Source organism: Microcaecilia unicolor, chromosome 6 (genome assembly GCF_901765095.1).
Source record: "Microcaecilia unicolor chromosome 6, aMicUni1.1, whole genome shotgun sequence".
Classification (NCBI taxonomy): domain Eukaryota; kingdom Metazoa; phylum Chordata; class Amphibia; order Gymnophiona; family Siphonopidae; genus Microcaecilia; species Microcaecilia unicolor.
Window position 1 is genome coordinate 87,098,482 of NC_044036.1, and position 17,733 is coordinate 87,116,214.

Here is a 17,733-nt window from a genome sequence, read left to right on the forward strand (position 1 = left end):
TATGTAAAACTGAGGAACTTACAGTGTTTGCTTTTTATGTAAAGATGATTATATATGGCTTAGTTTTACGTTTAAATCGTTTTATTGATTTTAACAACCTAATACAAACATCATATGGCAGCCACTGAAAATATGACGACTAAGGATCAATGGCGTAGCCAGATAGCCAGTTTTGGGTGGGCACAAATTTTTCTCTGCCACGCCCTACCTCCACCTCAAAATATAAATACTTTAGTTAATGAGGATCCCCAAGCTCTACCAACTGAAGACTTTCTCTGAAGGCAAGTCACTTAACCCTCCATTGCCCCATATAAGCCGCATTGAGCCTGCCATGAGTGGGAAAGCGTGGGGTACAAATGTAACAAAAAAAAAAAAAAGTAGTCAGAATTCTCTTTTACTAAGTTTGGCAGGCAGCAGCAATGACCCTAAGCCACTGATGCCGGCACCCCACACATACCCCACACATGCTTAGTTGTCGATGACTTAAGGATGCTGGTGCCAACTGCACAGCTTGGTAGAAGGGAGTTCTGTCCATCTCTGGAGGAGGTCCTTAGCTGAGGATGCTTGAGGATCCTCACCAGCTACACAGCAAGGGTCAGGACTGGTGTCAGACCTGCTTGAGTCCAGGTCAGAAAATAAAGGAGGGCCCCCTCCCCGATTCCCTCTCCCGCCTCCCCTCCGATTTCCCACCTGCCATTACTATCACACCAACATACCCTCACCAAATACAGAACAAAGAATAAATTCGAAATAAAAATATTTAGACAAAATTGAATGGAAACCCCAAGAAGTTAAACATAGCATTACTGCAACACTGGAGACATAAAACAGAAATGCATTTCCTTTTCTACTGAACACAATACAAAGACATTTGCTATGCACATTTACAAAAGCTACCATGTTCCATTTAAAACATTAAAAATAAAATGCTTTGTTTCTACCTTTGTTGTCTGGACATTTTATTTTTCCACCTTGCTGGTTCCAATTTCTCTTTTCTGCTTTCTTGTCTGCTAATTCTTCTTCAAGCAGCTGCAGTCAATCTTTTCTCCTCTCTCCTGTCTGTTCCCTCACTACTCCTGCCTCTGACATATTGAACATTCTTTACTAGCTCTTTTCTGCCTCTCTCACCCTTCTTCTCATCCTTTTTACTTTTCAACTACCTATCAAATTTCCATCTTCTTCTTTCCCCCACTAGCTCTCCCATTCCCTCTCACTCCTTCCCCAGCCCTACATTCTCTTTCATCTTTAATCTACTCCCCATTACCATATTTCTACCCTCTGAAATCACTATCCTATCATTCATTCCCTTGGTCTCTCCCACAGGGTTCCACCCCTCCCTCCACCCTTCTAGCCAGCATCTGATTCCTCTTCTTCCCTTCCTCACCCTTGTCCCTTCTCTCTTCCCTCCTGCCCTCTCCCTCATGATCCAGCATTTTTACATCTTTGTCATCTCACCACTTCCTATGTACCTCTCCCTCCTTCTCATCCACCCTTACGTCCAACATCTCTCCCTCTCATTCCCACTGTCCACCACTCTCTCCCTCCCCCTCCCTTGTGTTTTGGGTCCAACATCTCTCTTCCCCTCCCATGCAGCATCTCTCCCTTCCTCCCCTCTACCAACGTGTCCAACATTTCTCCCTCCCCTCCACCCTATGTCTAACATTTCTCCCTCCCTCCTCTCCACCTCTATGTCCAACATTTCTCCCTCTCTCGCTACCTATTCCATCTCTATGCAGCATGTCTCCCTCCCCTTCACTTCATATGTAAGATTTCTCCTTTTCTCACCCCTCCACCCCTTTGAATCACATCACCCTTCTTCCCCCGAGCAGTATCTTCCCTCCCATTTTCCATCCCCCGCCATGCAGCATCTTTCCCCATCTTCCCTACCATGCGCAGCATATTTCCCTATGTCTAATATTCAAGGCCCTAAAACAAAATGGCCCTGAGTACCTGAAGAATAGGATGGTCCTCCATACACCGCCAAGGACACTAAGGTCCTCCCAAGGACTATCACTAACCACACCAACTCCAAAAGACACTACACGATGTGATATCCGCAAGCGAGCCTTCTCCGGAATAGCCCCCACACTCTGGAAGGCATGCCTGAAAAGCTCCGCTTAACACAAGACTATCTCTATTTCAGGAAGCAGGTGAAAGCTTGGCTGTTCAACCAGGCCTTTAGTAGAAGAAGTAACTAAAGTATTAGTCTCACTCACACAAGTGACTCGGGCTGCACATACTGCAGCAGGACATGTTCATCCATGTCTACCCTAGCTGAGATAATGTAACCATCTCTCTGACCTCATGTGCAACTTTCTCTAAATCAGTCACCTGCTTTTTAACTCTTCTTACCGAACTATATGTTCCATCTTTCCTTTACCCTTCATTATCAATTACAATGTTCTATTACATATTGTGTTGATATTGTAAGTAGTATACTATGCCATACTTTGATTTGTTATTTGAATATTTTGACTGCTGTAATTGCCTATTACTAATGCTTGATCTATTCTTACTGTACACCACCTTGAGTTAATTTCTTCAAAAAGGCGGTAAATAAATCCTAATAAATAAATAAAATGTTCCCTCTCCCCCATGCATCTGTCCCCCATGTCCCCTCCCCCTTGCAGCATATTTCCCCCAATTTCCCTCACCCACGTGCAGCATCTTTCCCCCAATTTCCCTCACCCCCGTGCAGCATCTTTCCCGATGGTGTCACTGTCCTGGAGCTCCTGGCTTTGCCACAATGAGGAATCCTCATGAGTCCTTTGTGTCGTGTCCAATGATGCTCGGCCTAAGCAGGTGCTACCAGCACCCGATAAGGCAGGGGCAGATCTCCTCAATGTTGATGGGTCTCCAGTATATGGTTCAGCTACTAAAGCCATATGGACCAATGCCTTCACCAGTGCCTCTTGACTTTTTTGTGTACTCTTCTACATTTGAGCAGAAAGAGAACAATGAGAGGACAGGTTAGGCACATATCATGTGGATCGGTCACAAGCACCCTCTGGAAGGTTTCTGGGACATAACAGGGAAGATGGCCTCAGTGAAATAAAAGACTCAATTGTAAAAGATTTTTCTTTCTTCCTATTTTATTTTTAAATAAGACCCAGCCAGGACCTTAGTCCTGAGGCTGCGACTCACAAGAAAACAAAAGAAACTTAAAAAGGAATATAAGGGAAACACTAAAAACAACAAAAATAAAATGGTTCCACGCTTCTCCGAGAGCAGGAGGGGCAAAGAGAACTCCGTGAGGAGAAAAAAATAGCTCACCGACTAAAGAAACATCTTCATCGCTCCATGGATGAAAGAGAACTGTGGGTCCTACAAGAGTCAGCAGGCAAGAAGGATCTCGTGCATTCATGTTGGGGCCTGCCAAAGGCTTCTAGAAAACAGAACACTGGGCAGTGTCCGCACTGTGGATCTGTGAATGATGTCACCCACATGTGAGAAGGCAATAGCCTGTCCTTAGAATTTTCAGTCACTATACCATGTTACTCAGCAGCATACAAGTAAATGACTACATATGTATACCCCAACTTCATGTACTGGCATCTTCTAGACTATATCACTGTCAGAGTGACATGCATCATTTAAACATCACCCATCTTATAAGAAGTACTAATTGCTGGTCCAATTACAGAACAGTCAGACGTCCCTCCATGTATAACTAAAAGAGCAGCATAAGGGAGGAAAAACCATTAAAGAAATAAAACATTGTGAAACTTAAATAGCTAAGATCTCAGAACAAGTTCTAACAAACTGTGTATCTCCCAAACTCCAGCTTAACAGATGTGGAGGGCATAATCGAACGCGAACGCCTATCTCCATGGGCGTCTATGTCCGACAATGGGTACGTGAAGAGGCGGGACAGACCATATTTTCGAAAAAATGGATGTTTTTCAGCTGGGCATTTGCTTTTTTTAGCGATAATGGAAACTAAAAACGTCCTAATCCAAGCCATTTGGACGTGGGAGGGGCCACGATTCGTAGTACACTGGCCCCCTTGACATGCCAGGACACCAACTGGACACCCTAGAGGTCAGTGCGGTGGACTTCAGACAACGCTCCCACATGCATAGCTCCCTTACCACAGGTGCTGAGCCCCCAACCCCCCTCCCCCAAAACCCACAAATGTACAACACTACCATAGCTCTTAGGGGTGAAGGGGGCACCTACATGTGGGTACAGTGGGTTTTGCAGACCTCCCATTTACCAGCACAAGTGTTACAGGTGGGAGGGGGGGATGGGCCTGGGTCCGCCTGGCTGAAGTGCACTGCGGTACCCACTAAAAGTGCTCCAGGGACCTGCATACACGCAGGTCTCTAGGACTTGTTGCTGCTATATAACATTGGCACACCAGTTGACACCTGAAGACTAATCTCTCCGAAAACGTCCTTTATTGGAATAAGCACGCTTACTCACAGTTAACTGCAGATCAGAGGTTGTGCCCCACTGGCAATGAGTCTCCCTGGTACTGAGATGAGCAGGTCAGAGCTGGCAGAATGCTGTACAATGCCCTCTTTCAGCCACATTCAAGGGAAGAACTAAGTTCTGTAACTAACACGTGAAAGGGATCTAAAACTGGCTTACAAAAATGGCCACTACCTCATGGACTACCGGAAACAAAACAGGGCACACTCTGACCCAGTAAGCAGGGGGAAAAGCACCATGGGAGTAGTGACTACCAACTACCAACATCGTAAGCATTTGCCACAAGCTACTGGAATCACGGTGCCCAATACCCTACACCCACCACAATGCATTGCTGATGTGACTCTGCAGTGCGCATAACAGAAAAGGTGTCACACACACCCGAGAGCCACATCAGAACCAGGGAAAGGCTGTCAGAGGAACAAACACATTCTGCTGTCATGGAGGTGGGTATGGCATTTGAGGCTGGCATAGAGGCTGGAAGAAGTTTATAAAGTGGGTTTTTTTTGGTGGGAGGGGGTTAGTGACCACTGGGGGAGTCCGGGGAGGTCATCCCCGATTCCCTCCAGTGGTCATCTGGTCAGTTGGAGCACTTTTTTGGGACCTGTTCGTGAAAAAAAAGGGTCCAAAAAAAGTGACCCAAAATCGCGGTAAAAACGCCTTTTTTTCGATTATCAGCTAAAGACCCCCATCTCTCCTCGGTCGATAACCATGCCCCAGTTCCGCCTTCACCATGCCTCCAACACGCCCCCATCAACTTTACCCGTTTCCGCAACGGATTGCAGTTGGAAACACCCAAAACCGGCTTTCGATTATACCGATTTCGGCGCCCACGGGAGACAGACGGCCATCTCCCGATTTGGGTCGCAATATAGGCGTTTTTCTCTTTCGATTATAAGCTGGATAGACTCATCAGTAGCAGAGAACAAACACTGCAATACAATCTATTCTGCAAAAGCTGTTTTTGGCTTTGCTAAAAAGAAATAGCAGGACTTGTTTGATAAAAATGGCACAGTAATAGCGCACACTCAAGACAAGATGCACATGCTCTAAAGCAGTGTTTCCCCAAGTCCAGTCCTGGAATAGCCCTTGCCAGTAAGGTTTTCAGCATATCCACAATGAATATGCATAAACTTGATTTGCAAACACTGTTTTCAATATATGCAAATATTTTTCATGCATATTCATTGTGGATATCCTGAAACCCTGACTGGCAGGGGTACTCCAGGATTGGACTTTGGGAAACACTACTCTAAAGCATATACATTGCTGACAAACGTCTGGGAAAAGAACATACACTACATTCAAGTATGACACTCAGATCAGACTATGGCAAATAAAAAAAAAAAAAGGTGGGAGTAAAAAAGCCGGATAATACAGGAAGCAGCAGAAAACTCAACATCACACATGCATCAGATCTCTGAGCTGTTCATGGCTCCACATCAAATGGCAATGCACCCATGTGTACAGAAGAAGGTTGTAAAATCCTGACAGAGTGTACGCAACTTTGCAACTCTCTTTCCCTCTCCTGTACATCTGAAAAGACTTTGAATGACATCCCCCAGTGAAAAACAATACTGGTGGTGTTCAGAATATCATCTTAGCCTGAGTGTCAGTCAAGTATCAACAGGGAAATCCCCAGATGGCATAGAGACTTTCAAACAAGGAGAGTATATGCTTCTGAAAAACTTACACAACTCTTCCAGCATTGCAAAATTGCATTAATTGTTAATTGTCCATCATTAGAAGAAAAAAAACATGACAGAACCTGGTACAATAACCTTTGTGGACCTTCTCCACTATTCCTGGGAAAATGAAGATATGAGCGACTCTTAGTAGACTGTTGGGGCAACTTGTGAACAGCATCTTCTTTGAATCACAGTGTGGAGTCCGAACTGATTAAAGAACAGCAGATATTGTATTCTCGGCTGAACAGATTCGAATAAAGCACCTTGACAAAGGTACTATACAACAGAGGCAGAATGACCATATGGTCAACTGGGCAGTGCCCAAGGGCCCAGAGGCTCTCTTCCCCCAAACTACAGCCATCCAGGTCCTACACCTTGAAGGGCCCTGGTGGTCTAGTGGCCTCTTCGGGGTCAGGAAATATCCCCACTCTTTCTTTCCTGCTGCTGCTACTCTGCCCGGCCCCAATGCATTTTTGAAATGGCTGCTAAGACTTCCCTGCAGTAGCCTCGTGAGACTGCGGAGACCCACAAGACTACCGCAGGAAATCTCGGGAGCCATTTTGGTGGTGTTGCGCAGAGTAGTGGCAGCAAACAGTGGGAATCTATCCTGCCCCTGGAGAGGCCACTAGACCACCAGGGTCCTTCAAAGTAGGACCTAGAGGGTGCACTAGTGTGTGGGGTATGGGGTGGGGGCAGTGTGTGAATGGGGGGCAAAGGTAGTTCCCGGGGGAGGGGAGCCCAATGATCCTTACTGTCTGGGGGCTCAGAGTACTGTCTTCCCCTGCTATACAATACATTTCAAAGAGAAGCACTTTCTTTGACAGATTCTATCTTCTCTGGGATGAGAGAGAGGGGTGAGTCTACTCAATAAGATTTGCATGTACTAGGCAGTAGTGCTGTCCACATTGCTGAACAGATGTGAATCTTGGATGCTAGACACCTCAGACAACTCAACCAATTCCACCAGCATGCTTCAAGATCCATCTAGTATATAAGATGACAAAATAGGATATCCAATGAACTAAGTCCTCAAAAAAAAAAAAATCAGATTTCTAGTATAAAGGATGGTGATACCTCAGCTTCTGAGAGCAGGACATGTTCAAAGATGGAAGATACCAGAGTTCCCAAATCTGAACTCTGTACAAGTGCAAAATGGGAACAGAGGGAAGACCAGACCTTAGATTCTAGGATACCCTTAAGCATAACCTTAATTTGCAAAGTATCTATTCTTTCAGAATAGGAATGCTGTATATATGAGTCAGCAGTATTGATTTTTTCCTGACTTATGTTGGGAGACACAGGGGAGGAAGTAGCTCTTTCTACAGCTCTGTCATAACTTGCTCCTGCCCACTGTAGCTTCCCCTTCAAAATGGATGCCATTTTGTTGCTGCTCTGATGGGATGGAGGATTGTTTAAGTTCCAGGGGGGGGGCAAGGGGGTATCAGAAGGGGCGAGTATTGCTATTCTGGGGGTGAGAGGAAGGGTGGATTTGAACAGGGGGGGGGGGGGGGGGGGGGGTTGGGGCCTGGCTAGATACCCTTTTGCAGGCCCTGGCTGTTATTCAGCCAGGACCAGCAAAACATCCTGGCAGCTACTTCCTATTTGGTCAGACCTGGATGTACAATTATAGTGGCTGCACATGGCCCAGAATTTGTGTGTGTGTGGTGGTGTTGGCGGGGGGGGGGGGGGGGGGGGGGGGGGGTGGACAGTAAGCATAAAAAAAAAAAAAAAAGAAACATTCATTGTTGCAAGCTGAATATTGACAGGAAGGTTTTTTAGCAATCCAAAATGTGCAAAGCTTGATCACCTTCGTGAACATGTGACCTGGGAAAAAAAGTGTATAGTCGGCTGATTAACCATTACGTTAAGAAGGAACTTAGAAACATCCTAGAATGGGATAATTAAGTCACAGGGAACCAAAGTGACCGCTACCAAAAATATCTTCCAGGCAAGTTACCGGTTTACACAAGTCTGATGGCTCATACCATGTGAAAATCAGATTTGCATCAATTACAGACAATTAACAGAGGTGCCATGGGTGAACAAACCAAAAAAGTGAGATTTTCCATACAGTGCATCTAGAGAATAAATTTAGAAAGGTAAGTATTTTGTTGCGTTGCAAATGAAAGAAGCAGCATATAATGATATTTGTTTTAATTTGGAGCTTCTGAAAGAATAAAGAGTAAAGGCTATTTCTCTCTACTTAGTGGCTAAAAGTTTGCACATAAATTTCAAAGCACCTGTACTTGTAAGGTACAGGGATAATGAATGGGGTAGAGGGAAGAAAAGTTTTAGGAATGTATTGCTCAGGTTTGTTTCCACTTGTTGGGCTACTTGATTTTACTTTTTAGACTTACCCCTCTCATGAAAAACAGTAATCCGGATCAGTGTACTAACACTGACGCTTTAATGAGTAGAGAAGGGGGCTGAAGAAGTGCCTTCAAATGACTGACATATTCCTATTGAGGAAGACTTGGCATCTCTGAATTAGTAGATGTTTAATCCACAGAAAGAGTTCAATGTACAATAGAAGCAATAACATGGTATCAAAACTATATGGGATAAAACATGAAAAAAGTGAAGGCAAATCTGGAGATCAAGCAAAGTCTGCAGCTATTTGGGTTTCTGCCAGGTACTTGACCACTGTTGGAAATAGGGATACTGAGATAGATGGAACATTCGTCTGACCCAGTATGGCTATTCTTAAGTTCTTATTGCAGCAATAGGAAAAATGGACAGATTTTGCAGTCATTTTCTACCATCATGTTCTAGGGTCCTGTACTATTTGTGTTTATGCAAATGACTACTCCCCAATTCAAATGAAAGGGAAATACAGCACTTTGTGTTTAAAGCTAGGAGCTGAGCTTGCTGGCTTTAATGGAGGCATCTCCAACTACTACATCCTTGGAGGGTACTGCTATTATCTCTTATATTTTGCAGATAGATTACTAATAGTTTCAAACTGATCAACAGCATGAATGCTGACTGAAAAGAATAGTTCTGATGAACTTTAGAAGAAAAATCCAACATTTTAAAATTCTCAAGTAAAAAATTATTTGTACCTAATGGAAACACAGTGGAGCCTTCTCTTTTCTAAAGAAACAGTAAAAAAAAAAAAAAAAAAAACAACACAAAACTTCCAAAGACTAACTCCTCCTAACTTGAGAGAGGTACTTAGCAACTGTATACACTGCACAAGTAAGGATATACTAGCAGTGCTGTACTTTAAAGATAAATAGTTGAGTCAAGAATCCAAATTTCTGATTATATACTTGAAGAATGTCAAATAAGGGTAATTGTGAGTAATAATGGCTGGGAGACCTGCTGATATAGCATGCAAGAGAGGTTGAATTAGCCTGTCAATCTTACCTGAAACATAAAGCTGTAACAATAACTATAAACCATTATTCATGCAACATGCCATCATTTTAAATAAGTGGGATACGTTTTTTCTTTTAAAATTTCTGAAGCCAACATTTTACAGTAAACTTCAAAAGATTCACTTTTCCACTCAAAGTTTTTCTGATCATTGTGCATCAATACCTTTTATGGAGCTTTTGAGGTTTATTATTTAAAGTAGTGACAAAACTCTGTTGTATTAATAGTTGTGTGAAATTTTTTTCATTCTCATTGTGTAGTACTGAGGTTTATACTCCATAAAGCTGCAGATCCTGGAGGGAATTATTAATATGACATTCGAAATGACAATATAGACATAGCTCCTTTAGGAGAAAATCAGTGGAAGAAAAAAAATATTCTTTATTATAAAACTCTCATCTCCAGAATATCTGTCATAATAATTTAGTACTTTTGTGATCTGTTAGCAGGATACTAAAACCTTTTGCAGACAAGTGCCTCAAATACACAGTTTACCACTGCTAATAATATGCTATCTAAGCAAGTAATTATGCTTTGGGCACTTCATTATGCTTTATTAACTTTGTTCTGTTTTATATGCCCTACTGTATAAATCAAGGAGGTTAGATTGAGATCAGGAGATGGTGTGAGCCTATCTAGGGCTGAAGTCAGTAGGCGGAGCTAGCCACCATTTTAGTTCACACAAAATCATGGCAAATGCTACTGAAAACAATAGCAAAAGCTAAAAAATAACGGACTGTCTATACATGGTCCATTTGTAAAAAGCCTAAAGCTGTTCCATTTGGATAGGAACTGCTTGAAAAGTGGAGGATAAGGGATTTTTTTTTTTTTAAATTGATAGTTTTTAAAAATTGATTTGAAAGCTTCCTATATCTAGATATAAATATCATGAAATAAAATTGAATATCACTAAAACAGCTTAAAAATTACTGTAGCTGGTAGAAACAGCTGTAATAAACTCTGTATTTTGTGCTCCTTTTTCTACACTGTTCTACAGAATACAGTAATACATGGTTAAATCTCAGTGAGGATCTCTTGTTTCCTGATCGGTTCATGTTAACTGTTGTTGTAATCTGTCTTGGGAAGCCTGGTGTTAAAAAGATGAAATATATTCAAATTAAATGAAAGTAAAATTAAACTCTTTCATTGGGGCACATGGAATCGCATCTTCACCTCATCTCTTTTGTAGAAGTTTACATTTAAATACATAAGTCGTTTTATAAATCAAAATAATAAAAATTTTGTTTCATGCAGATCTCTCATTTGTTGAAACATAACTAATTGGGCTATAAGCTCCTAATGCAGTCCATTGGTTTTCTTATATTTTGTTCTTATGACTAATACTGTGCCAATATTGAAACTCTTCTCTCTTTAATCTGGTCAATAATAAAAGGAGCAGATTGTGAACACTATTTGGCCTAAAAGGTTATTTTGTGGCTATACATGGGGAATTGTGATATTGCATATACGTGTGTGTGTGTGTGTGTGTTTTTGTGGCTATACATGGGGAATTGTGATATTGCATATACGTGTGTGTGTGTTTTTGTTCCTAGTTATAAAATCCTTTCAAGAAAGCCAGTTTAACTTCTTAGTGGAACATAACCACAAAAGCATAGTACGGTCACACTTTCATTATGATATTACTAGAGCCCAGCTAAGGAACAGGTTATTTTGAGTTAGTCTTCACGGGACTAAACTTGCTTTCCTTATGCCATCACCATCCACAGCTGGATAGGCAGTGCCTTAAAAGTTGGAGGATAAAGGATTTTTAAAAAAAATCGACATTTATATCCCATATTATGCCAAGCAAACTCGGGTTCAATATGGCTTACATTTGAAAATACGAGACAGAATAATAGAATTCAGTAACATCATGGGAGCAAGTTGATGGATGTCTGAAACATTTAACAAAATAATTGTTAAATGAGGATAATTAATGTAATTGTCTCTTCCTGTTGACAAATGTAGTAGCCAATGAAGAGATTGAATAATTATATAGATATAATATAAAACATATATTCAATCATGCAGTTTTCAAATGCTTAACTATAAAATATAATATGGGTGCTCGGTTATCAATGGTGGTCCCAGCTGACATAGCTCTATAGTGCTATTAAAGCTGTAGACCCCTCATTCAATCGCTGCACCAATAGTGGTTCTTAGAATATTATATGCTTGAATATTATATGCTTAAATAAATGCCACTTATCTGATTGAGAGATTTGATAATACTTCTGCTATAATGTAGCGCTTGCAAGGAGACCACCATGAATCTCTTGTGCTTCAATAATCAAAGAATCTTCTGTGAGTAAACTGCCACACCAAATATATGCTCTGAAAAAATCCCCACTAAATCAAAAAACCTTAAAGCTATTATAATTTATATAATTATTCAGTCTCTTCATTGAATACTACTTGAAACATTTAACAAACATGAGAATACTATATATACCCAACTGGGCATTTAAAATGTGTCCTTTAATGATGCTACATGCTCAGAAATTACAGCCATAAGTATAGACATGTATTCAAACATAATCACATGCACCCTCCAGAACAGGCATCCATACGCACATTGCAAAAGTAAACAACAACTTCTACACCACAACACAGCTTATTCAAAATTGTTCAAACAACCTTAGGTTTCGCCTTTGGGTATAACAAGCAATACCATGTGCAATTAAGGTCTGGATAAACAACTTAAAACAATCAAAGTTTAAAGCAAATGCCCATAGTATGTAAGACTTGATAGCAATTATGAAACAGTAGTGGAATATTCACATAACAGACAGCCAACAGATTTATTTTCCACTGAACATAATTAACTTTGTATGAACTTGACGGTTAATAGTGTGCTGCTGGCTACTGTATTTTGGTGGTGTATTGTTTGCCTTGATAATAAAAATCACAATCATGTATATACACATAACCAAGAGACAAAGATAAAAAAATAAAAAAAGACTTTTACAACCACACAGACTTGAAGAAGAAATAAATATGTACAACAGAATTATTTGGGCTATAGTGCCTTGCATCTCGAAGCCTACCTCGTGCCGATGAACCATGTCCCATTCTTTTGAGTCTATCCCCTAGTAATCGCAGAATTTTGGCTTCCCCTAAATCTTTTACTAGCTTATCTAACTCCTCACCAAACAGCACAGAGCCCCAAAAAGGCAATGAGCAGAGCTTAGATTTAGAAGCCGCATCTGCTGCCCAACCACAAAGCCAAAACAACCAAGGCCACATTCTTGATCAGAACCGTAAGCAAATCATAAAAGGTATCAGCAAAGAAGGAGGAGCCCATCTCTAACTTCATCACCTCCTGAAAAATCTTTCCCCAGAGGGGTCATCCAGTACTTTCTCCAAACAACAAAAACAATCCCTGGCCACTAGGCTGCCACACAACACCACCTGCAGAGCCAGAGCAGAGTGGTCGAAGTTCAACGTAGACTCCATTTTCTATCATGGGGATCTTTAAGAGCTGTGCTACCGTCCATTGGTACAGTGGTCTATTTGGTAACTGCCATTACCAGGGAGTCTACAGTAGGAGGCCGTAAGGTCTCCCTGTCCGTATGAGGAATATGGTAAAGTTTAGTCACTGCCTGTACCACCTTACATGGTGTGTCAGGAGAGTCTCACTCAGCGAGAACCATCTCTTAGAGATCTTGGGTTCATGGGAAACTTTTAGGGGGCCGCTTAATCCCCTTAACCAAAAGAATCTACCTCCCAAGTGTTGCCTTCCACAAGAGCCTCATCATCATCAAACTTCAGAACTAAGGTGACCTGAGAAATGAGCTCCGCAAGGTCTTCCCTATGGAAAATACAGACATCAGAGAGATCTACCTTAGGGGGAAGTTGCTCTCCCCTAAAACCTGGAAGAGCAAGACCCTACCCCTATGGATCACTGAAATCCTTCTCAGAAAACATGGAAAACAAAGTCCTCAATATCCTCCTTCCCAAACGTCCAACCTAGGCTGTTTAGGAGGCTCAGAAGCAGAGCTGGAGACATGCCCAGATTCAACCTTGATGACAAAGAGGATTCTATGGGACATCCTGACCTCCAAGCTTGGTACAGGGTTCACATAAAATTTGGGAGGAAAATCTGTGGCCCCTGACACTTTCCTGTCCCTCCGCAGCTGAAGCTGACCTCAATAGAGGGGATTTTCTAGGCTCAAATGAGGTGGTTGGTCTAAGGTGTGTGATGGCCCAGTAATGGTGGCATTTCCCGCCAAAAAAGTAACCACTTTCCTACTCACTCTCTCCTCAGTGCCTGAAAGGGAAATCGGAGTTGCCGGAGCCTCCTGAACTGGGCCCTCCGACTCCTGTAGAATCGGAGACTTGGGCTCCCTGCAGAGCTTGCACCTCATACCCGAAGTCTTCAGACCCCAGCGTCCACATGCACAACACTGGTTCAACTGGGAATCAATACCATGAACTGACCACAAAGGGCTCCAGCCCACTAATGCTGCCGAACTGCTTACTCCCAGGAAAGGAGGACATGGAGGACTCACCTCGCATCTACAGAGCAGCAGCAATACCACAGCAAACTAAATACTAAGGACTAAGAATTTTTCCCTGTGGCAATCCCTTTCAGTCCTACCAGTCCGGCAACAGACCGCTCAACTACCATCTGCTGGAGACTGAGAACATACTGGCTGGCTGAGGATTGGCACAGTACTATAATACAAGTCTCAGAATTTTAGTGTTTTCAGTCACCATTTGCTGGTAGGTGAGCATAACCCAAGCATCAGTGTCTGGATTGGTGTGCAGGGCTGACAAGGAATATATTTTTTCAGCCAACACAAACTATGGAATTTGCTACCAAACAATATGGTGAAGACTAATTACTTAGTTGAATTTAAAAAATAATTGGGATGGATTTCCAGAGGTCAGGTTCATTAATCATTATACACCTAGACAGCATTAGATGCCACCAACTCCCTCTTATGGGGCGAAAAACAAGAAGACCTTTCTAATTTGGGATCTGATGGGTACTTCCAAGTGATCTGATCTGGATTGCTCAATATTAGACAAGGGATGCTGGAACAGATGGGACCACTGGTATGAACTTTTTAATTTTATCAGTAAATAGCAAAGTCTGAGGATGCTTTATTTGCAGTCTGTTACAGATATAGCATGCATTTCTAAGTGGGCAAAAATAACAATCAGGATAAAACTGACTCATTAATTTATATGTATTCATGTTTGATAGTGGATAAGAGAGGAGTGGTAGCCATGCTAGTCCACTTTTAAAGGTAATCAATAGAAATCAAACAAAATAAAACATGGAAAAGAAAATAAGATGATACCTTTTTTATTGGACATAACTTAATACATTTCTTGATTAGCTTTCGAAGGTTGCCCTTCTTTGTCAGATCGGAAATAAGCAAATATGGTAGATGACAGTATTAAAATATTTGTTAGCAAGGTCAACGATTATACTATTAATCCTCTAAGAATCATGAAAGTACCAATTCAAACATTATATTGCTTTCAAACACAGTTTTTGGTCATGTCTTAGCTTTAACTTAATAAAAAAAATTAAAAAAAACCCTAAAAACTAAATTCCAAATCTATTGCTTTGTTTCCAGGCCGCACAAGCAGGTTTGAAATATTAAGTAGTCCTTTTCCTACTATCCAAGTAATGGAAGAAAAAATTCAGATTTGAAGTGCATACACATATTGAAAACAAATGCACAATAAACAAAATATTTATATTAATTTAACTGCCTAACTCTTCTTTGCTTGCTTCCCTTGAGAACCTTTACTGCACTTCTCTACACGCTTCCCTTAACATAATATCCCTTTCAACAGGCATGATTAAATAAATAAATTGGTGCATATACTTAGCTCTCTACAGCACTATAAATCATCTGCTCCATTCTAAGTTTCACAGCCCAGAACAAATATCCAGCATGACTGAAATATGCAATAACAGAGCGAACAGTCTGCAAAGCCAGCTTCTGAGAGAGCAAAACGTCTGATAAACAACATAAAGAATGCCAAATCAACCCAAGATCCAGAGCATTTGTTTCTTCAGTACAGAATTCTATCAATGTGGAGTCGATTCATATTATTTCTGTGGCCATACGATGCATCTTTGTGATATCTGCCAGAAGTAACTGGAATCTACCAAATTTGCTGAATATCAGCAAAATAAATTTCATAAATAGTATCAGCAGGCCTTAAAATGATTTGCTTCAATATGGGAAAAAGGCAAAAGAAGAAAATTATTTTTTTACCTGCACATATGTAAAAAAGAATATGCAGGGAGGAGGCAAGATGGTGTCCGAGTAAGACGCATTGGAAGCAGCTCTCGTCCATTCTGCTGCTCTTAATTGAGAAAAACTATTCCTGCTTACAAAATGCCCAAAACGAGAGGTAGACAACGCGCGAGCCCCGCTGCTGGGACGTTGGACCGCTTCCTTACACCGGGAGGATTATCGGGAGCTTCTTTGCTGCTGCAGAGTCTGGGGAGAGGTTTGCCATCTCTACAGCTTGAGTACGAAACATCTTTCAGCCCTGAATTGAGAGCCCCACCTCCTATGCCGGCGGTGGCCTCGAGGACGGTCCAGGAAACCCCTGAGGACTCGAAGGGGTCTCCAGGCACAGGTACCGACCCGAGGCAGGATACGCTGACTTTCCCTGTGGTGGAAATGGCAGGTGAAGGAGGAGGAGGAAATATCCCTGGGGGAAATCTTGAATCATATCGGAGACAGCCAGTGGAGACTTCCTTAACAGACTTGGACTTACCAAGTAAGTCTTTTTTGCCTGAAAAACCTACAACGATAACTTTAGAAAATATATGGGAAGTTTTGGTTGGATTGGAAGCTTCTTTTTCTCAGAAGTTTAAATGCCTTAATCAACAGTATAAATCTGAATCAGAAAAAATAACTATACTGGACAAAAAAGTATTAAATATAGGTAAAGAGGTTGAAAAAAAATTCAAAAACATTACAAAACTCTCAACAGATACAAGCTAATCTTAAGAAAACTTTTTCCTGCAAAATAAAACTGAAATTCTTTAAAACTTTCAACGCTCTAATACCCTTAGATAATTAACAAATTTTCCTAAAAATTTCAATCTCACCTTTAAAAATTCCTGAAGAATCATACCCTCCTATATCAAAAATATATTATATGCAACCTTTTTACAAGTTAGCAACAAGAAATAGGAGAGAGATCTGATCAATCCACAGAGATTTTAGAGAATTTAGATATGAACTTAACTCAAATATTGCAAGATGATAAAGTTGGATTGACAACTGCTACACTTAAAGTTGTCTTTATTTTACAACCTGATAGAGACTGGGTAAACAATATTTTCTTCACAAAGATCAACTTTTCTTGGACTGTAAAGTAAGAGTTTACCCAGATATCTTGAGAACAACACAGAAGAAAAGACAAGAGTTTCTCAAACTGCGCCCGAAAGCTACGCAATTGGGGGCTTTATTTTGGTTGAACTTTCCCTGCAAATGTGTCTTAAAATTCAACTCTGTTAAATATGTTTTCTTTGAATCAAAACAATTAAATTCTTTCTTGGAAGCTAAACTGGCTTAACTACCTATGATACATCCAAGGATTGTAACAACTTCGACTCCGTAATAGTATAAGAACCCGGTAGCTCTTCTCGGCCGTCTTTTTCTTAGTGCTAGATGTTATTAATCTATCCTAAGTTTTGATTTCCTTATGTATTGTGTAATGCCTCCACTTGTTGGACTAAAGATGAGCAATAGATCATTCCTTTGTTTAAGAAATCTATAATTACCATTTTATATGTACAAATTTTGACTTAAAACCATCTTTTCTAATTTCAAGTGATATGTTGAAATTAAAATGAAAAATTCAATAAATTAAAAAAAAAAAAAAAAAAAAAAAGAATATGCAAAGTTTTCTCTGTGTGGACTTGGCCAGATTTTCAAAGACTCTGTGTGTGTACTTTAGCTTGAATACTACCCCAGAAAATTAAGTTCCTACATTTACATCTGTCCTTTGGCATTAGCAAAATTTCAGGGTAAATTTACATGCTTATGGTCAAATTATCAAAACTATATAAAAAATACAAATTCCTAAGCCCACGCTGCGAACAGCTCTGCTCAGTTGGGATAAACTTAAGTAAATAAAAGCTGTATGTGCATAAATTTACCTGCATGTTTGGCACACAATTTTCTACAGCTCATTTCCCTGGAAAAACATTTTATCCATTAAAATGTTTGTAAAAGAACACCCATAG

The 17,733-nt window shown here is 40.9% G+C and overlaps 1 protein-coding gene across 1 annotated transcript in view; it reads right to left on the reverse strand.

Annotated features, from left to right (window-relative positions):
- The window catches only part of COP1 (COP1 E3 ubiquitin ligase), a 478,504-nt gene that overhangs the window by 72,837 nt on the left and 387,934 nt on the right, over window positions 1-17,733 (reverse strand). The window lies entirely within an intron of this gene.